This window comes from Euprymna scolopes, chromosome 46 (genome assembly GCF_053919585.1).
Source record: "Euprymna scolopes isolate OS-2025 chromosome 46, ASM5391958v1, whole genome shotgun sequence".
NCBI classification, from domain to species: domain Eukaryota; kingdom Metazoa; phylum Mollusca; class Cephalopoda; order Sepiida; family Sepiolidae; genus Euprymna; species Euprymna scolopes.
The window spans coordinates 17,785,957-17,809,963 of NC_136527.1; the positions used below are offsets into that span (position 1 = coordinate 17,785,957).

Here is a 24,007-nt window from a genome sequence, read left to right on the forward strand (position 1 = left end):
CGAAAAAAAGCAATTGGTATGCTGAAAATGTACACAGTAAAACAATACGTTTTATTGTCGCGTTGATTATTTATTTGTTACGCAAATCAAAAAAAACATATTTTCGGGGTTATTTATTTATGTTGGTAGTGTAGAAGAAAATGTATGAATGTGTATTAAAAAATTGGAGAATAAATTAAAATAAAAAATGAAGGTAGTGTAGAAGAAAATGTATGAATGTGTATTAAAAAATTGGAGAATAAATTAAAAAAAAAAATGAAGGTAGTGTAGAAGAAAATGTATGAATGTGTATTAAAAAATTGGAGAATAAATTAAAAAAAAAAATGAAGGTAGTGTAGAAGAAAATGTATGAATGTGTATTAAAAAATTGGAGAATAAATTAAAAAAAAAAATGAAGGTAGTGTAGAAGAAAATGTATGAATGTGTATTAAAAAATTGGAGAATAAATTAAAAAAAAAAATGAAGGTAGTGTAGAAGAAAATGTATGAATGTGTATTAAAAAATTGGAGAATAAATTAAAAAAAAAAATGAAGGTAGTGTAGAAGAAAATGTATGAATGTGTATTAAAAAATTGGAGAATAAATTAAAAAAAAAAATGAAGGTAGTGTAGAAGAAAATGTATGAATGTGTATTAAAAAATTGGAGAATAAATTAAAAAAAAAAATGAAGGTAGTGTAGAAGAAAATGTATGAATGTGTATTAAAAAATTGGAGAATAAATTTAAAAAAAAATGAAGGTAGTGTAGAAGAAAATGTATGAATGTGTATTAAAAAATTGGAGAATAAATTAAAAAAAAAAATGAAGGTAGTGTAGAAGAAAATGTATGAATGTGTATTAAAAAATTGGAGAATAAATTAAAAAAAAAAATGAAGGTAGTGTAGAAGAAAATGTATGAATGTGTATTAAAAAATTGGAGAATAAATTAAAAAAAAAAATGAAGGTAGTGTAGAAGAAAATGTATGAATGTGTATTAAAAAATTGGAGAATAAATTAAAAAAAAAAATGAAGGTAGTGTAGAAGAAAATGTATGAATGTGTATTAAAAAATTGGAGAATAAATTAAAAAAAAAAATGAAGGTAGTGTAGAAGAAAATGTATGAATGTGTATTAAAAAATTGGAGAATAAATTAAAAAAAAAAATGAAGGTAGTGTAGAAGAAAATGTATGAATGTGTATTAAAAAATTGGAGAATAAATTTAAAAAAAAAATGAAGGTAGTGTAGAAGAAAATGTATGAATGTGTATTAAAAAATTGGAGAATAAATTAAAAAAAAAAATGAAGGTAGTGTAGAAGAAAATGTATGAATGTGTATTAAAAAATTGGAGAATAAATTTAAAAAAAAAATGAAGGTAGTGTAGAAGAAAATGTATGAATGTGTATTAAAAAATTGGAGAATAAATTAAAAAAAAAAATGAAGGTAGTGTAGAAGAAAATGTATGAATGTGTATTAAAAAATTGGAGAATAAATTTAAAAAAAAAATGAAGGTAGTGTAGAAGAAAATGTATGAATGTGTATTAAAAAATTGGAGAATAAATTAAAAAAAAAAATGAAGGTAGTGTAGAAGAAAATGTATGAATGTGTATTAAAAAATTGGAGAATAAATTAAAAAAAAAAATGAAGGTAGTGTAGAAGAAAATGTATGAATGTGTATTAAAAAATTGGAGAATAAATTAAAAAAAAAAATGAAGGTAGTGTAGAAGAAAATGTATGAATGTGTATTAAAAAATTGGAGAATAAATTAAAAAAAAAAATGAAGGTAGTGTAGAAGAAAATGTATGAATGTGTATTAAAAAATTGGAGAATAAATTAAAAAAAAAATGAAGGTAGTGTAGAAGAAAATGTATGAATGTTTTTTAAAGAAAGGTGTATTAAAAATGGAGAATAAATTAAAAAAAAAAAGGAAGGCGGTGGGTAAATCGCCGTTGTAAAATGCTCTTATGGTTGTCAACTGGTTAAAGTGGATTTGTAAGGAAATTGCGTTAAAATAACTTGAACGTAATATGGAAATGAACGATGTGAAAAAAAAAAACTGCAGTCACGGGTAATCTAGTAATCTTATAAAATCAAAAGTAGGTTCTCTACAGTGCAATTTAGACTACAGTATATTGTGGACTAAGTGACTGCGAGGAGGCATATGAAGATCCTCCCAGTGCACCACGATGGATCCCTGAATCAAGCAGGTAATTAATGTACAATTTAAATATAAATAGATAAATAGTTCAGAAGTCTTTAAATAATTATGATTGGAAAATACATGTGCTTAAGATAAGGCCACCATTCGCCCATGTATGGAGTACTGTTGTCACATTTGGGCTGGTGCATCTGCTGCTTGTCTCTCACTCCTGGACAGGGTTAAAAAGTGAGTCGCCAACTTGATACGTCCGGAACTGTCATCTAGGCCTCAGCCTCTGTCCCATCGACAAAATGTTGCATCCTTCTGCCTGTTTTTTTTTATTTTTTTAATTTATTTATTTATTTTTTTTACAAGGTGGTCACCACTTATCAAGGCCCGGAAGCCACTTGTGGCTGTAAATGACAAAGCGCTCTCTGATTCTCTCTCCTCTGATCTCGAACGAGTGGTTCAGTGGGGGAAGACGTGGCTGGTTACCTTTAATGCATCTAAAACCAAACTCCTATCTTTACATCATCAACGCTCAGATCCCCATCTGGCATCAATTGAAATGGATGGCTCTCGCCTAGGAGAAGCCCCATGCTTTGACAAGCTTCTGAGCTTGACCTTTACTCCTGACCTGAAATGAAATACGTATATTAAGTCTGTTGCCAAGATGGTGGGATCCTTCTACCGCTCCAGAAGATATCTCACTACTCATGCAATTCTCTATCTATATAAAAGCCAAGTACGTCCAAGGATGGAGTACTGCTGCCATATCTGAGCAAGAGCTGGTAAAAACAGCCTATCCTGCCTTGACAGAGTACAAAATAGACTTCGTGGCTTAGAGGGGGATGTCCTTTTCTCTTCCTTGCAACCTCTCTCCCACAGAAGAGACGTTGCAAGCCTACCTTCGTTTTATCGTTATTTCCATGGCAGGTGCTCGTCTGAACTCCAATCTCTGGTCCCCCCTTGCCAATCTTTTACGAAAAACACCCGTCTAGCTGAATCCACTGTCAAAAACTTTCCCCACTCTTTATCTATGCCTAAATCAAAACGTAGATTCCATGAACAAAGCTTATTTCTTTGAACTGCCCGCCTGTGGAACTCTGTTCCGTCTGCCTGCTTCCCTCCTGACTACAACTTGCATGTCTTTGAAGTCCCCTCCTGACTACAACTTGGATGTGTTCAAGTCCAACATAAACAAATTCCTGATGAACCTCCCTCTTAAGTAGACACTCTAAATATCCACACTAACGTACTGTACTTACAATAACCCTTATCCCTGAGTTGCTTCCGGACCTTGATAAGTGGTGACCACCTTGTAAAAAAAAAATAAGGGTTATTGCGTGTACAGTACGTTAATGTTGAGATTTGATAAAGTGTCTTACTGCAGGGGGGGGGGCGGTTCATCAGGAATTTGTTTATGTTGAACTTGAAGACATCCAAGTTGTAGTCAGGTGGGAAACAGGCAAACAGAACAGAGTTCAACAGGCGTCCAGTTCTAAGAAAGAAGCTTTTTTCATGGAATCTACGTTTTGATTTAGGCACAGATAAAGAGTGGGAGAAATTTTTCACAGTGGATTCAGATAGATGGGCGTTTTTCATGAAAGATTGGCGAGGGGGACCAGGGATTGGATCTCAGACGAGCACTTGCCATGGAAGTAACGATAAAACAAAGACAGGCTTGTAACGTCTCTCCCGTGGGAGAGAGGTTGTAGGGAAGAGAACAGGGCATCCCTCACTAAGCCCTGAAGCCTATTTTGTACTCTGTCAAGGCAAGATAGGCTGTTTTTAGCAGCTCCTGCCCAGATGTGGCAGCAGTACTCTCACAACGTCTCCGTCGATATAACCTCCAACCTTCTTCAGGTGAATCTTCTCGAACTCAGAAATATTTGTATGGAATTGCGAACATTTGTACATCGAAAAACAAAGAATAGGTTTAGGGCTTTCAAAATTCATACTAGTTGTTTGTTTTTGTTTTTTTTACGGCATATCAACCCTTTTCAGGTTATTTAATGCTGAATCCAGTTATTTTGTAGAAGGTTTTTAGTCTTCAAACTCTTTGTATTTTCAATCGCTAGTTTGCAGTGTTTGGTTTGGTTGTTTGATAAAATCCATTTTTATATATCGGCTTGAATTAAAGTTTAAAATGCAAAAGTCGAGTATCAAGGTTTCCAAAGAAATGGCAAAAACACTAGAGGATGACCTCCAATCTGTCGTGGAATGGGGACATAAAAGGATGGTCACATTCAATGCTGCCAAGACTAAACTGGTTTCCTTCAATAATTACAAGAAACCTTCTCTGCCACCAATAGCAATGGCCAGTGACTCCCTGACTGGGAGTACATTTTTCAAACTGCTTGGCCTAACGTTCACAGGAAACATGAGTTGGAACAATTATATTGAAAACATTGCCAGGGCCGCTGTGAAAAAGGTAGGCTCTCTTTACCGTGCTAGAAAACTACTGACACCTGAAAGTATCCTGTACTTCTATAAGGCCACCATTCGCCCATGTATGGAGTATTGTTATCAAATTTGGGTTGGTGCGTCTGCTGCTAGTATTTCACTCCTAGACAAGGTTCTAAAGAGAGTCGCCAATCTGATAGGCCCTGAACTGGCATCTAAGCTTCAGCCTCTGTCCCATCGACGAAATGTTGCATCCCTCTGTCTGTTCTACAAGTATTTTAATGATGAATGCTCTGACGAACTGCAGACACTTGTGCCCCCACGACGTAGACACCCTCGACAAACCCGACAGGCAGCTAAATCCCACCCCCACACAGTAGAGATCCCTAGATGTAAAAGATCTTTTTACTCCAGTAGTTTCTTCCCCAGAACCGCTAGACTTTGGAATTCCACTCCAGGTCCCTGCTTCCCTAACTGTACTGACATGCAGAAGTTCAAGTGTAACGTGAACCGACATCTTGCTGCCCAAATCCCAACATAGTGCCGCAGTAGTTGCTGCCCCTGATAGCAGCGCCCTACACTAAAGTGGCAATGTGCCTTGTTTGGGGTGAAAATGTAAATAAAAAAAATAAAAAATATATATATATATATATACATGCATATGCATATCTATGTATAGCTGTGTTTTTAGTTATATGTGACAATTTGTTTAAAGGAAATGGAATTTCTGATGATGAAGAGCTAGTAACAAAGAATATTAAATCAAAGTTTATTTTACGAACAGATATTGATGATGATGATGATGATGACGACGGTGATAAAGAAGATGATGCTGATGACGAGAATGATAATGATAATGACGATCATGATCATGTTGATGATAATGGTGATGATGATTACGATGCTGCTGATGATGATGTACGTGATTGTGATGAATGATAATGGTGATGATGATATTGATGATTATGATGATGCTGTTCATGATGACGATAATGATCATAATGATGGTGATGATGATTAGCTCGAAAACATGCTTGGAATATTCATCCAAAGTTTATTTACTAACAGTGATGATTACGACGCTGCTGCTGATGATGTACGTGATTGTGATGAATGATAATGGTGATGATGATGATGATGATTATGATGAAGATAATGATAAAAATGATGATAATGATGATTATAATGATGGTGATGATTATCGTGATGATGGTGATAGTAATACTGCTGATGCTGATGATAATTATGCTGATGATGGTGATGCTGCTGCTGATGCTGCTACTGATGATGATGATTATGATTATGATGATGAGGAGGAGGAGAAAGAGAAGAATAATGGTGATGTTGCTGCTGATGATGATGATGAGATGATGATTAGGTGGAGGAAGAGAAGAATAATGGTGATGCTGCTGCTGATGATGATGATGATGATTAGGTGGAGGAAGAGAAGAATAATGGTGATGCTGCTGCTGCTGCTGATGATGAGATGATGATGATTAGGTGGAGGAAGAGAAGAATAATGGTGATGCTGCTGCTGCTGCTGATGATGATGATGATGAGAAGAAGGAAGAGGAGAATAATGGTGATGCTGCTGCTGATGATGATGATGAGGAGGAAGATGACTGTTATGATGATGATGGTGACAACCTGTACGATGAGACGCATTAAAATGTTCGTTTATGTAGACATGTGCGGCCATCATGCCCTTCCCTGGCCAATGCATAACAGTCGTACCGGGACATAGTGTCGAAAAATTTATTGATTTGTTTGCGAACGAGATCAAGGGAAATGCAAATCCATGTATTTATGAATTGAATAACGGAAACATGCAAGGAAATAAAACATTCTCGAAATTGACAAGAAATGGAAAACTTGTGTTGAACATGTTTCATTCTCAGATCAGTTCTCCAGGAGACAACAACATTTTCAGTTTTGAGTGGTGGGAGGAGGGGGAATAGACGGAGTAGTAGCAGCAATATAAGAAGAGAGTAAGCGGCGGATGATACCACTACATCTCTCATTGATGACGCGATCATCTACCTGTATAGCCTTACTAGGAATCGAAGGATCTCTGACACTACCATATTGTCACTGTTTCAATCATGAGCAACACTGCTGCTCCTCCATTCTATGTATGCACAAATCATTGCAAGCGCATTCAATGTGTATAAAAGTAGAACAAAAATATTCTCTGGATTCTATGGACTTTTGTTCTCACCTTGAGTGCTGGCGCTCCCAGATCAGGATGTCTGAAGATATTGGCTTCCTAAGATGAAATGCACCTAACATTGATTGCTTTTTGTTTTTCTACTTTTTTTTTGACAAAACTTAATTATGTTCTGCAAAAACAAAAACAAAAGCAACAACTCACCTTTTCCTTCTTGATTGTAGAGTCAGTACTAACTAGCACTACACCAAACCGTCATGAACAGTCAAAGAGGATGGAAAGACCAAAGATGGAAAGCACTGACCCAACCCCCACTGGATGGATGCAAAGAGGACTGGAACCTTTGGGTGGTTTACTGCCATCCAAATTCCAGTGAAGACCAATGGGCATTGCCAGTGAGAAATCAATTACAAGCAAAATAATGCAACTTCATTTTCAAAAGTTATTGAAAGAGGTGAAGAATACTGGAAATCTGAGGAGACTTTTTGTCACTCAGACTCCAGGGAACAGCACCAGTTGTTATCATTGAGAAATAAAAGCCTTCTACAAAATAACTGGATGCAACATGAATACTATTTCCAAAATAACTGGATTTGGCATTAAATAATCCGAAAAGGGTTGATATGCCGTAAAACAAGCAAACCAAATCACCTTGAGTGTGATTTTCACAATATTTCAATCGATGTAACCTTCAGGTGTATCTTGTCAAAGTTGGCAATGTTTTTTGTCGAACTGAAGCTTTTGGGTTTGTCCTTTACTCCTGATCTGAAATGGAACACGTACATCAAGTCTGTTGCCAAGGTCGCTGGAAAGATGGTGGGATCCTTCTCCCGCTCCAGAAGATATCTCACTACTCATGCAATTCTCTATCTATATAAAAGCCAAGAACGTCCAAGGATGGAGTACTGCTGCCATATCTGATCAGGAGCTGCTAAAAACAGCCTATCCTGCCTTGACAGAGTACAAAATAGACTTTGTGGCTTAGTGGGGGATGCCCTTTTCTCTTCCCTGCAACCTCTCTCCCACAGAAGAGACATTGCGAGCCGAACCTTGTTTTATCGTTATTTCCATGGCAGGTGCTCGTCTGAACTCCAATCTCTGGTCCCCCCTCGCTAATCTTTCATGAAAAACACCCGTCTAGCTGAATCCACTGTCAAAAATGTTCCCCCCTCTTTATCTGTGCCTAAATCAAAACGTAGATTCCATGAACAATGCTTTATTTACTTCACGTGAGTAGCATGCTCTCGTTCTGTCAGCCATGACTGGAGTCTCTCCAGTCATGGCTGACAGAACTTACATAGGACGTCTCGTCCTATGTAATTTTAAATTGTATTTTTCGGTCGCTGAAGCTGAGGATTGAACCGTCAACCTTCAGGAAAATATCGTTTTTACAATTGAGTTTTCCAAGTATTCTAATCCCTGTGCTACGGATCCTTGCAGATGAATTTAAATCCAAAAGAATCCAAATAATACGAAAAACGAATTCTTCATTTAAAAAATTCAGAGAAGTAAAACTGGGTTGATATGCTGTAAAACAACCAAACCAAACTAAACCAAACTCTACCTGTGTACTTGTGCCAACCAAACCAAATCATCTTGAGTGTGATTTTTACAACATTTTAGTCGATGTAACCTCTGACCTTCTTCAGTTGTATCTTGTTAAAGTTGGCAATGTTTTTGTCGAACTCAGAAATCTTGACAGAACTTCGAACGGAGCGCTTTATTTACTTCACGGGAGTAGCATGCTCTCGTTCTGTCAGCCATGCATCTAAAACCAAACCCCTATCTTTACATCGTCAACGCTCTGATCCCCATCTGGCATCAATTGAAATGGATGACTCTCGTCTAGGAGAAGCCCCATGTTTTGACAAGCTTCTGGGTTTGTCCTTTACTCCTGATCTCAAACCAAACCAAACCAAACTAAACCAAACTCTACCCGTGTACTAGTGCTACCAGATCAGGCCGTCTGAAGATATTGGCTTCCTGAGACGAAATGCACCCAGCATTGATGCTTTGTTTGTTTTTCTACTTCCTTTTGATAAAACTCAATTTTTTTCAATTTTGACCCATTTTTTGACCCCCGTAAAAACAATTTTAACTGGCTAAAGACCCATAAAAATCGGTCCGTAAAAAAAAAAAAAAAAAAATCCAATCATTTGAGGCCCCCTAGTGTCACTCTGCAACTTTTAATTTCAGAGGAGACAGAATTTTCAAAATATGGAGACAGACAGACATATAGCCTTTTATATATTGGACTGGCAAGGCCACCTGGCATTGCTCGGAACCGTATAAGACAATGAGAAAAATTTTGAACATACCTCTTATTGTTAGGATAGAGGAATTTTTTATGTCTATGTATCATTTGGCATCTTGAACAAAAGAATGTTTTGCCTACCCTAGGACGGGTATTATAAGTATGAAATAATTGTACCTTCCCTGGGACAGGAAATGTAAAAGAAGAAAAGAAGAAATGGTGGAGCTCAAAACCACAACAGTGGTGTTAGTAATTGAGGATCCTATCGACTGCACCAAAGAGACAACTGCTTTCAAACGCTTGTAAATTTACTAGATATATAAACGTCTGTGCTACAGATCGTGTGCATGCGCACAACGACGCCTGCTATGCTTGTCAAGTTGTCATTTCTTTCAAGTTCGAACCCATTTTTGAATACCTTAGCAATTGTTTTAACCGAGTAAATACCTCTAATAAAATTCTGCAATCATTTGAGCTATTGTGCGCCGTCAAGCGACCATCCGTCTAGGAGGAGATACAATTTGAAAAACGGAGACAGACAGACAGACAGACACACACACACACACATAGTGAGATTTATAGATAAGATTTTGATTTATCCCAAACAAGGCACATTGCTACTATGACGTAAGAGGTTAAGAAGTATTAAAGGTCAGACTTATAGTGTACATATACACACAAATACATATACACACAAGTACATATACACACAGAAAAAGAAACATTCTTTCTGGGTATATAAGAGGTGCTGACTCCCAATTGTGGATTATGCTAGAAACAATTCACAAGAATAGAAGGACAGTAGACAGCGCCTACAAAAGCTCATATTCCTAATATAAAGCTGAATGTGTGTGTGTGGTCACGAATAGGCCACCTTCATGGCCTTCGGATGACTAGCAAAGACCATATGTGGGGGTAACCCCACATATCTGACCTTGGTCACTGAAGGGGCAACCCTTCATACCAACAGTTTCTAATCCGGCTCCCACTTCCCTCCTCTCGGGAGCTGGATCCCCCTTTCCCTCCCCTTCCCCCTATCTCCACAATAAAAACGGCCTCCTGCCTAATTTGCTCAGTGGGGAAGCAAATAAATAAAAAGTGTAGTATCTGTTCCGGCAGATGCTGCAAGCAAAGACTAGCTATGACTAGCAAAGACCATATGTGGGGGTAACCCCACATATCTGAACTTGGTCAAGGTAGGGATCACCCTACGACCACAGTTATTATCCAGCTCCCATTTCCCACCTCTCGGGAGCTAGATCCGCCTTTCCCTCCCCCCTCCCTCTCTCTCCACATTAAAAAACGGCCTGGTGCCTAATTTGTTCAGTGGGGAAGCAAATAAATAAATAGGCCACCTTCATGGCCTTCGGGTCAAGATCAAAGTGTAGTATCTGTTCCGGCAGATGCTACACTTAAGATAATTTGTACCAGTCAATGGAGGGGAAACCCTCTATACTGGGACAATTATTATTTTTGGTAACCAGAGTGCCCCCTTTTTGCCTACTTTTAGGGGAGCTGGTTTTTACCTCACATTAAAAACGGCCTTGTGCCTAATTTGCTCAGTGGGGGAGCAAATAAATACCATCTGTTCCGGCAGATACTGCAAGCTATGACTAGCTAGGACTAGCTATGACTAGCAAAGAGCAGATGTGGGGGCAACCCCACATGCCTGACCTTTAACCAGCTCCCATTTCCCACCTCTCGGGAGCTGGTCCCCTTTTCCCCTTCCCCCTCCCTTCACTCCTCACATTAAAAATCGGCCTTGTGCCTAATTTGCTCGGTGGGGGAGCAAATAAATACCATCTGTTCCGGCAGATACTGCAAGCAAAGACCATATGTTGGGGCAACCTCACATATAAGACGTTGGTCAATGTAGAGGCAACCCTTCATACCAATTGTCACTATCCAGCTCCCCTACTTCCCCGGCGAGTTGGTCCCCATTTCCCCTTCACTCCTCACATTAAAAATCGGCCTTGTACCTAATTTGCTCAGTGGGGGAGCAAATAAATACCTCAAAGTGTAGTATACTACAGATACTGCAAGCAAAGACCATATGTGGGGGTAACCCCACATATCTGGCCTTGGTCAATGTAGGGGCAACCCTTCATACCAACAGTTTATATCCAGCTCCCATTTCCCACCTCTCGGGAGCTGGTTCCCCCTTTCCCTCCCCCTCCCTCTATCTCCACATTAAAAAACGGCCTTGTGCCTAATTTGCTCAGTGGGGAAGCAAATAAATCCAAACAGGCCACCTTCATGGCCTTCGGGCCAAGATCAAAGTGTAGTATCTGTTCTATAAAGCTGAATGTGTGTGTGTGGTCACAAATAGGCCACCTTCGTGGCCTTCGGGCCAAGAAGAACTCTTTATTTTCCAATGAATTGAACTTTTTTCACACACACACACACACACATTTTATTTAAACAAAGAAAAAAAAAATGCATACACACACACACACACAGAAAGAAATTGTATATATATCTTTTTTGCAAAAACGCTGGGGTTTTCATTAGTTAGTTTAGATTCCACAGAGTGAATGAGGTATTGTGGTAAATGTTGCCAGTCAAGAGTAAAGTCGCCAAAGACTCCAATTTTTTCACTTTAGTTACAAAGACCCTGCAACACTCCCCTCCCCAGATCTTATAGGGCCTTGTGCCTAAATTTGTTTTGTCTTTTGGAGATTTTACTTTTTAAAATGTTTTAATTTTATATTGGAATTTTTTTTAATTGTAATTTTTTCTTTAAACGAAATAAATTAAATATAAAGATCAAAGTGTAGTATCTGTTCCGGCAGATACTGCAAGCAATACCAACAGTTACTATCTAGCTCCCATTTCCCACCTCTCGGGAGCTGGTTCTCCTTTTCCCTCCCTCCCCCCTTCTTCTCTCTCCACATTAAAAAACGGCCTTGTGCCTAATTTGCTCAGTGGGGAAGCAAATAAATACATACTGCAAGCAAAGACCATATGTGGGGGCGACCCCACATATAAGACCTTGGTCAATGTAGGGGCAACCCTTCATACCAATTGTCACTATCCAGCTCCCATACTCCCCGGGGAGTTGATCCCCATTTCCCCATCACTCCTCATATTAAAAATCGGCCTTGTGCCTAATTTGCTCTGTGGGAGGAGCAAATAAATACCTGGTCACGAATAGGCTCCTATATGGTTGATTATTATAGAAAACTGATTACATATAATGATAGAAGATGTATCGAGACACAGGAATGGTTATGTTTGATCTGGCAGAACGGTGGTTCATTAAAATTGTGGGGCATGCGTACGCGCCTGGTCCACAAAGTATGGAAATAAAAAATTAAAAAATTAAAAAAAAAACGTTTACAAGTGTTTTTGATATAGATGTACATAATAATACTTTGATAAGTATGTTTTAACATAAATAGGGATGGTATAATAAAATTGTGGGGTCTGCGTTCGCGCCTGGCCTCCATAGAATGGAAATAGGCACAAACTTTAATAAAGACTTTTCATATCTATCTGCATAAGTATACTTTGATAATTATGTTTCAGTTTGAAGAAATATGGTATAATAAAATTATGGGGTGTTCGTTCGCACCTGACCTCCATAGAATGGAAATATGTCACAAAGTTTAACAAGGTTTTTTAATATAGATCCACAGAATTTTGTGATAAATTTCAGTATGAACAGGTATGGTATAATAAATTATGGGGTTTATCTATTTTATTTTTACTTTTATCATATTTTGCTTTGGTTTTGATACCACTGAATTCGGAGCTATCTCTTTACAACCCTTCCTTTTCATAACCTATCATACTTTAATAAATCAGAGACCATTTTCTGTAGGCTGTTTTTGAACCCAGTCAAGGACGGGTACTTTTGCTAGTATATATATATATATATATATATATATATATATATTTTTTTTATTCAATTTTCACCCCAAACAAGGCACAGTGCCACTTTGAAGCAGGGGGCTACTATTAGGGAATTAATTAGCGGGGTCATTATGAGGGGAGAAGAGTAGAAAGATGTTTGTTAACATTACACTTGAACTTCTGCATATCATTGCAGTTGGGAAAGCAGAATCCCGGAAGGGAGTTCCAAAGACCCGCAGTTCTGGCAAAGAAACTATTGGAGTAAAAGGCTTTCAAAATATATATATATATATATATATATATTCAAAATGGCGTAATGGAAAGATATTATGTTAGTTGGTTTTTGTTTTACGGCATATCAACCTTTTTCAGGTTATTTAATGCCGAATCCAGTGATTTTGAAGAAATGTTTTTGATAGAATATATTTGTTGTTTTCACGTCGGTTTCTATTCAACCCATAGTTGGGACCCTAACAGGTACTACCACACCAGGTCAGAGTGGACCTGGGAGCAATGACAATTAAGGGGTTGCTCCACACTCCTCAAAGCCCGCAAGCTGGGGGCCTCACCATCAGATATAGTTTAAGGTCATATCCAGGACCGGAAACATATTAAAGGTATATGCAGCTTCTCTTCCAATTTTAATCATGTCAAATCACACTTCATTTCCTTTTAATGGATTGATTGTTGCTATTTCTTCTGATGAGTTAAGGGCATAATAGATTCACTGATTGATATAATAATATAGTGATTGATTTTGCGCTACGAAACAGATATTGTCAAGAATTGTATAAGTCAACTGAATTAAAGGAATAAATTATAAGATGGTCAGCATCATGAATTTTGGAATATAACTTTTTGTCATTTATTCTCTATATTGCTCTGTAATTACATTGAGCTTCTTAAATAAGGATTGATATATATTATAAGAAAATATATTTCTACAGAAATATATATATAATATAAAGCGGAACATGTGTGTGTGTGTGTGTGTGTGTGTGTGTGTGTGTGTGTGTGTGTGGTCACGAATAGGTTCCTATATGGTTGACTATTTTAAAAAACTGATTACATATAATGATAGAAGATGTATCGAGACACAGGAATGGGTATGAACTGGCAGCATCATGAATTTTGGAATATAACTTTTTGTCATTTATTCTCTATATTGCTCTGTAATTACATTGAGCTTCTTAAATAAGGATTGATATATATTATAAAAAAATATATTTATTCAGAAATATATATATATATATATATATATATATATATATATATATATATATATATAAGCGAGAGAAATCACAGATTAAAAGTCAAGTGAAATGCCTGTCAGATATTACATTGAGGTAATACTTTCAGGGTGACTCTCGCACCCGAGATATGCATATATGACTCAACGTACAAATTTCATCACTGACGGAAATATATGCTACGGAATGGAACGTTGATTCAAAATTTGATACAGTGTCTCCACACCCGCAAGGATTTTGGATCTCATCTACCAAAACCCATTTAAATCACGCACGCTTCAAATACCCTTTGGAATAACAGTATAGAGCAACCAAACATTCTTGTTATATAGGACTGCTGGATTCTCCCCTGGACCACTATTCCTCCGACCTGGTAATAATACCCCGGAAAATATTGAATTCATTCCGATAATGGACTGCCCAGGTTGCATGAAATCCCTTTTCCTATAACTATTATTCACCATTCAAATAACATTTTCAATATATGTGCTGAAAAGCAAAATACGTGTTTATTCACAGCTGAACATTTTGCTAACCGCATTTCATTTCATCTGATGATGTGAGCCAGTCTTGAAAATCCATGGATTAAGGAAATTAACATAAATCCCTTCTATATATTCCTTGTGCCAAACAATAAATTCTTAACTCGAATATATGTGATTATATTTTGATTTTCAGAATTTAACTTTAACCACTAAACTTATATATATATATATATATATATATATATATATATATATATATATATATATATATATATACTAGCATTTCAGCTCGGTGTTGCCCGGGTGTTTGGATGTGTATGTTGAGCAAAAAAAAAAAAAAGTGGTAGTAGGAAGCAAGCTCGAACCCCCAAAGAAAAAGAATGGCAAAAAAACATGACGTCTTTGCTGTTACGACCACTGCCAAACCGGAAGTGACATAGGTTTTAATTAAGGCTAGACAATCGAAAGGAGAAGATGACTTTCAAAAATATCGGCGAAAAAAATGAGCCCCCCCCCCACTGTAGTAAAGTGCCCCAGTTGCAGGTGAGGATATTAATGTTTTTAGTCAATTTTTCCGTATTTGTCGCCTGAAAGGTCGAACTTCAAAACGATACTGATTTTGTAAAAATCCGTCGCCTCTGTCGAAGGTTTTAGGCAGACATGCAAACATACATAGATACATTTATATACTGGTAGCTCAAATTTTCGACCCAAACCGATTAAAAATCTTGCCCTATCTCTGAATACCCTTTATGTCAAATTTCAAATGTTTAGACCAGAAATTGTTTGAGTAATTTGGTAGAGACCGCAGAGGTCAAATTTTAAAAAACTTTGACCCCAATTATGACCCCTTAACATTTATTGTTTTGGGCTCAAATCAAGTTAATAAGTTAGATCCATGTCCAAGGAACCTATATCTAAAATTTCAAGTGCTTATACCCAAAATTGTCGGAGGAGTTCGGTAGAGTTCTCAAAGGTCAAATCGTTGAACTTTGACCTCTTAACAACCAAAACTCAGTACCCTGTATATTAAATTTCGAGTCTGTAGACTTGAAATTGACAGAGTTATTGCGTATGGAAATGTACACACACAAAGAGACACACACTTTTTTTTATATATATCTTTGACTACTATCACTAATAAGGAAGAACGTCGGAAGTTTTTTTGTTGTTGTTGTTGTTGTTGTTGTTGAGGCCTTGAAGGCAAATACCTTAAAAGCCAAAATCGCAAACTATGTCAGACAATCGTGACATTCTTCTTTCCGTGTATTTTATTTCTCAAGCGAGCAAAGACTTAGCAAAGAAAATAAACAATTGTCAGACGTTTTAAATAAACTTACAGCAATGAAAGATGCCTGTTGAAGTGCACACACAGCTATTATATTATATAAGACTAGCAGGGCTACCCGGCATCGCCCAGGGTAAATATGTAAACTATTTCTATTAGCACTTCTATCTCTTTCTCTCCATCTGTCTATCTTTCTAAATTCTCTCTTTCTCATCTGTCCAGCCTATTCCTCTCTAGCTGGTCACACACACACACACACACAAACACACACACACACACACACACACAGCTTTTTGAGAGGTATAATGTAGTATCTGTTTTGTAGCCATCAGACTATCCTCCTAGGCATTATCTCCTTTTTCATTGATAGTAGTGATAACATAGTGTCTGTTCTGTGGTCATAAGATTATCATCCCAAGGATTATCATCACCTTCTTTTTGGGGAGAAGAGAGTAGTGTAGTGTCTGTTTTATTGTATTGCGACCATCTTCCTCGGCATTATCTCCTCCTTTTTATTGATAGTAGTGATAATGTAGTGTCAAGGATTATCATCACCTTCTTTTTGAGGAAGAGGAGGGGTAGTGTAAAGTCTGTTTTATTGTATTGCGATCATACTCCCAGGCATTATCTTCTCCTTCTTTTTTTCAGGTAGATGCGTGGCAAACTTATCCTCTCCTTTACCAACATACAGAGGAACTACAACGTGCCTCGAAGCTTATTCTTCAAGGCCTCATGGAAACTCAGATTTTGACTTAATCGTCAGAGGATATTTTATTTTCATTTCAGGTAGCTCAACCATGAAAAAGGCTGCCAGAAGTAATGGTCAGTATGCAGGTGACCAATCAATTCATAGTAGTACTCACTCATAACATGTGAGTGATGTTTCTGACAAAGGAGTAATGACTATTTTTTTCTGTATTAAAATCGGTCTAATACTTATTACTGGCTTGTTTTTAATCTTGAACAGAGCTCTACATTGCGAGTGAAACAGTCGCATCTGCGGTTTCTTTTTCAAAGTGGCGAATAGAAATAATGAAACACTTATTTTTTTGCGATTGTATTTCTTTCGCTGACAATCTTCTAAAGCTCACTACTGAGTGAAAAATATTTTTCACCTATTTTTTTTTTTTATAAAAGGAACAAAGTTAAATTATTTAAATAATAAAAATTTAATAGAACAATATACTCTTTTTTTTTCACTGACACTTGTGGGAACATGATGAGAATTAGCAGCGAACCGGATGTTAACGCATCCACCATGAGAGACAAAATGAAAAATTGTCTTTTGCACATGGCTCCACGCATCGCTTCCGCTTGGGAAGAAAAAAAAATAAGATAACCACAAAATAATTATCGACCAATGGCAGAGCTCTGCACCTAAAATAAACACCTCAAATATCACAGTCACTGGGAGCCGGTTTGCCACTACAAAACGAGGGTGTTTGAGGGAACCTAGAAGTGGGAGAGAAGAGAATCTCCCTGCTGCGTCAGTGAACGCACGGACGGATTCTCCCACCTGACCTAAAGAGATGAAGAAGAAAAAGAAATAAGGCACCAGTGAACTTAAGCCGACTACGCTCTCATGTTATAGGCCAAACGCCTTCAATTCTAAACAATGTCTAATTCACACAAACCAAAGGAGAGAGGAGGAGAAAGAAGACGCCGGACTGCTAGCGCTGATGAAAATAGTCACTCGCTTTCCAGTTATAAGCCAGGACACGCATCACCGACAGCAGGATGACCGGCCTACCCTAACCCTCTCCATCGCCCAAAAGATAAGTTACATTTTACGAACATTCATTCCTTGTCAATTCATACATACCTAGAAACAGTTTACGAACATTCATTCCTTGTCAATTCATACATACCTACAAACATTTTACGAACATTCATCTCCTTTGTTAAATCCCTTTTTCATAAATACCGAGGCCACACACTCTTCCATTTATGCCTCGTTCACTGTGCACTCACAGGGGACCATGCATACTTCACTTGTTTTAGCATGGTCCATATTCTGTATAAGTCATTTTTTTTTCTTGGGTGATAATAAAGTGATTTGTTGTCACTTTAGTTGTGTGAAACATTCTTGATTCTTAATCTCGGGCAACGGCAGGTTTTCTGCTAGTCAGGGCTCTACATTGCAAGTGAAACAGTCGCATTTGAGAGTGATTTTTCAAAATGGTGACTAGAAATAATGAAACGCTTATCTTTTGGCGATTGTATTTCTTTCACTGACAATCTTCCAAAACCTCATTACCGAGTGAAAAATATCTTTTCAACTTTTTGCTCGTTTTATTTAAAAAAAAAAGGTCAAATTATTTAAGCTATAAAAGGTTTAACAAAACAATATACATTTTTTTTTATTTTTTAACGAAAGCTGTTTAAAAAAATATCTGAAGAAATTAGAATATTCATACATTCAACTATCAACATAAAATTTGTTGTATATTTAGAATTACACTTATCAAAAAAAAAAATCTTTATTATGTACATACTCGACAAAGAACGAAGATGTCATATTCTAAAAATCATGTAGGTTTGGCTAGTAACTTTTCTATTTGGTTAGTAAACGAAAATATTTAGTTGTCAAAGGTCAACTAAAGATAGGTTTGTCAGTAGAGCCCTGTTCATTTATTTATTTGGTACGTTGATGGGGTCGACAGACGAGAGAAAGAATGAAATGATGACGCCTACAATAACATTACAATATATAATGTACAATACAATATATAATGCACAATACAATATATAAGAAATTAGAATGTTTATACCTTCAAGTATCAACATAAAATTTGTTGTATATTTAGAATTACACTTATTAAAAAAAAAAAAAAATTTAGAATTACACTTATTTAAAAAAAAAAAATTTAGAATTACACTTATTTAAAAAAAAAAAATTTAGAATTACACTTATTTAAAAAAAAAAATTTACACTTATTAAAAAAAAAATTAGAATTACACTTATTTAAAAAAAATTAGAATTACACTTATTTAAAAAAAAATTAGAATTACACTTATTTCAAAAAAAATTAGAATTGCACTTATTTCAAAAAAAATTAGAATTGCACTTATTTAAAAAAAAAATTAGAATTACACTTATTTAAAAAAAAATTAGAATAACACTTATTTAAAAAAAATAAGAATTACACTTATTTAAAAAAAAAAAATTAGAATTACACTTATTTAAAAAAAAATTAGAATTACACTTATTTAAAAAAAAAAACACAAAAGTCTTTATGATGTACATACTCGTCAAAGAACGAAGATGTCATATTCTAAAAATCATGTGGGTTTGGCTAATAACTTTTCTATTTGGTTAGTAAACGAAAATATTTAGTTGTCAAAGGTCAACTAAAGATAAGTTTGTCAGTAGCACCCTGTTCATTTATTTATTTGGTACGTTGATGGGGTCGACAGACGAGAGAAAGAATGAAATGAGGACGCCTTACAATATATAATGTACATTACAATATATAATGTACATTACAATATATAATGTACATTACAATATATAATGTACATTATAAGTTTGAATGTTCGTAAAAAATTTATTTATTTGGCACTTTGATGGGGTCGACAGACGAGAGAAAGAACGAAATAAGGACGCCTACAATAATATTACAATATATAATGCACAATACAATACATTGTTAAATTATTTAAACAATAAAAGTTTAATAGAACAATATACTCTTTTTTTTTAACGAAGACTGTTTAAAAACATATCCGAAGAAATTAGAATGTTTATACCTTCAAGTATCGAGACAAAATTTGTTGTATATTTAGAATTACATTTAAAAAAATAGGTAAAAATATTTAAGGTTTAACAAAACAATATACATTTTTTTAAAATTTTTTAACGAAAGCTGTTTAAAAAAATATCTGAAGAAATTAGAATATATAATGTACATTACAATATATAATGTACATTACAATATATAATGTACATTACAATATAGTATGTACAATACAATATATAATGTACATTACAATATATAATGTACAATACAATATATAATGTACATTACAATATATAATGTACATTACAATATATAATGTACAATACAATATATAATGTACATTACAATATATAATGTACAATACAATATATAATGTACATTACAATATATAATGTACATTACAATATATAATGTACATTAAAATATATAATGTACATTACAATATATAATGTACAATACAATATATAATGTACATTACAATATATAATGTACATTACAATATATAATGCACATTACATTATATAATGTACATTACATTATATAATGTACATTACATTATATAATGTACATTACAATATATAATGTACAATACAATATATAATGTACATTACAATATATAATGTACATTACAATATATAATGTACATTACAATATATAATGTACATTACAATATATAATGTACATTACAATATATAATGTACAATACAATATATAATGTACATTACAATATATAATGTAAAATACAATATATAATGTACATTACAATATATAATGTACATTACAATATATAATGTACATTACAATATATAATGTACATTACAATATATAATGTACAATACAATATATAATGTACATTACAATATATAATGTACATTACAATATATAATGCACATTACAATATATAATGTACAATACAATATATAATGTACATTACAATATATAATGTACATTACAATATATAATGTACATTACAATATATAATGTACATTACAATATATAACGTACATTACAATATATAACGTACATTACAATATATAATGTACAATACAATATATAATGCACATTACAATATATAATGTACATTACAATATATAATGTACATTACATTATATAATGTACATTACAATATATAATGTACAATAAAATATATAATGTACATTACATTATATAATGTACATTACAATATATAATGTACATTACAATATATAATGTACAATACAATATATAATGTACAATACAATATATAATGTACATTACAATATATAATGTACAATACAATATATAATGTACATTACATTATATAATGTACATTACAATATATAATGTACATTACAATATATAATGTACAATACAATATATAATGTACATTACAATATATAATGCACAATACAATATATAATGCACATCACGATATATAATGTACAATATATAATGTACATTACAATATATAATGCACAATACAATATATAATGCACATCACGATATATAATGTACATTACAATATATAATGCACAATACAATATATAATGCACATCACGATATATAATGTACAATACAATATATAATGTACATTACAATATATAATGCACAATACAATATATAATGCACATCACGATATATAATGTACAATACAATATATAATGAAATGAGAACAGATGCACGTGGACAAGTTTGAATGTGCGTAAAAAATTTATTTATTTGCACTTTGATGGGGTCGACAGACGAGAGAAAGAACGAAATAAGGACGCCTACAATAACATTACAATATATAATGTACAATACATTGTTAAATTATTTAAACAATAAAAGTCTAATAGAACAATATACTCTTTTTTTTTAAACAAAGACTGTTTAAAAACATATCCGAAGAAATTAGAATGTTTATACCTTCAAGTATCGAGACAAAATTTGTTGTATATTTAGAATTACATTTATTAAAAAAAAATATTTATGATGTACATACTCGTCACAGAACGAAGATGTCATATTCTAAAAATCATGTAGATTTGGCAAGTAACTTTTCTATTTGGCTAGTAAACGAAAATATTTAGTTGTCAAAGGTAAACTAAAGATGAGTTTGTCCATAGAGCCTTGTTGAAGTAATATTTTTTTTTTAGCTCTTTACATCAGGTGGCGTAATACCTTTTCTGGAGCAATGTTAATAAAAATAATTATCTCCCATTTCTCAGGGGGGGGGGCATGTAAGAGGACACGATTCAGGCATAAAATATCAGCAACCAAAATTAAAATACACCTTTTGACGAGTTTTTTTTTTTTTTTACAAGGAAGTCACCACGTATCAAGGCCTGGAGGCCACTCGGGGATAAGGGTTATTGCGTGTACAGTAATCGATGGGACAATATCATAGCAATTGTTAGTATCGGAGATATGATAAAGTGTCTTACTGCAGGGGGCGGTTCATCAGGAATTTGTTTATGTTGGACTTGAAGACATCAAAGCTGTAGTCAGGTAGGAAGCAGGCAAACGGAAGAGAGTTCCACAGTCGTGCAGTTCTAAGAAAGAAGCTTTATTCATGGAATCTATGTTTTGATTTAGGCACAGATAAAGAGTGAGGAAAATTACTGACAGTGGTTTCAGCTAAACGGGTGTTTTTTGTGAAAGATTGTCAAGGGGTGGGGCAGAGATTGGAACTCAGACGATGTTTCTGTCAAATTACGGAATTTGGACGGAATTTCGAGCAGAACTCTTTATTTACTTCACGGGGGAGGCATGCTCTTGTTCTGTCAGCCATGAGTGGATAGAGCTCCTAAGTAATTCGCAATTGTATTTTTCAGTCGCCCACACTGAGGATTGAACCTTCAACCTTCAGGGGAATATCATTTTTTACAATTGTGCAGTGGTTAGAGTACTTGAAAAAATCAATTGTAAAAAGTGATATTCTCCTGAAGGTTGAAGGTTCAATCCTCAGTGTGGGCGACCGAAAAATACAATTGCGAATTACTTAGGACCTCTATGCAGTCATGGCTGACGGAACAAGAGCATGCTACCCCCGTGTGAAGTAAATAAAGGGTTCCGCTCGAAATTTCGTTGTGTAAAAAGAGGTTATGACTATGTCTATCACATCCAAACTTAAAGATGCCGTTGACAAAACCTTTACATGGCTCGTTGCACTTTTCTATTTTTTTTTTATTAATAACTTTGAATTGGTTAAATAATGATGATCATGACGATGATGACGATGACAATGATGATGATTATGACGATGATGATGATGATTGCTACGTTATGGGGTTCATTGGATAGGATTGCTGATGATTATGACGACGACGATGATTATGATGATGACGACGATGATGATTAGGATGATGATAATAATTATGATGCCGCCGCCGATGATGATGATGATGATTGCTACATTATGGGGTTCATTGGATAGGATGGCTGCAATATTAACTGGATAAGATGAGTACTAGTTTTTTCTTTATTTTTATAAAAAAAAGTCACTACGTATCAAGGCCCTAAGGTCACTCGAGGATAAGGGTCAACGAATGTAATGTGCTAGTGTAGTAATAGTTAACGACTGGGTAGAATTTGGATTATTTAAGTGGACGGCTCAACAAGGACTTGTTTACATTGGACTTGAAGGCTACCATATTTTAGTCAATCAGGAAGCAAGCCAGTGGAACAGTGTTTCACAGGCAGGTAGTTCCAGGAAAGAATGCTTTATTTATAGGACGCCATTACTAAAAAATCAATAATAACTAAGGGCAATAACTCTTCTCAACTTTAGACTTATAACAAGGGGACAAAACTATCACAACATTTCCCTTCTTTAATCGAGAGTGAACTCCTCTAATTAATTATTTTATTTTATTTTTATTGGTCCACCGACTTAGTCAGATTTGGACCTTAGAATTCACCCTCGTCCGTTCGTCTGTTCGTTCCCAAAATTCTCAATAACTACTCATTGCATTTTACTGAAGTTTTGCATGAAGTTACAACTACCCAAGGAAGGAAATGTAACATTCTCGGATTTTTGATAAAATTTCTGGTTTCATCAGAAGGGTGTCAAAAGGGATCAAAATGGCCAAGAAATAGCACTTTCCAAGACATAGAATCTTTTCCAACCATTAGATTTTGCTGAAAATTACCCAAAAGCAAGATCACATCGGCATACATCTGGAAACGTAATATTTGACCCTGGGAAAATTCTGGTTACGTCCCTAGGGGATCAAAAGGGATCAAAATGGCCAAAAATAGCACTTTTCAGGACATTGCTGAAAATTACCCAAAAGCAAGATCACATCAGCATACATCTGGAAACCTAATATTTGACCCTGGGGAAATTCTGATTACGTTCCCAGGGGGTCAAAAGGGATCAAAATGGCCAAAAATAGCACTTTTCAGGACCTAAAAGCAAGATCACATGGATGTAGAACTATATTTAACTCTGCAAAACCTCTGGGGCTTGGGCCCTAGGGTGTTTTA

The 24,007-nt window shown here is 34.9% G+C and overlaps 1 protein-coding gene and 1 pseudogene across 3 annotated transcripts in view; one reads left to right on the forward strand and one right to left on the reverse strand.

Moving 5' to 3' along the window:
* The window catches only part of LOC145271119 (uncharacterized), a 310,201-nt gene that overhangs the window by 92,900 nt on the left and 193,294 nt on the right, over nt 1–24,007 (reverse strand). The gene's annotated exons all lie outside the window — the stretch shown is intronic.
* On the forward strand, nt 11,189–11,339 carry LOC145271879 (U2 spliceosomal RNA; annotated as a pseudogene).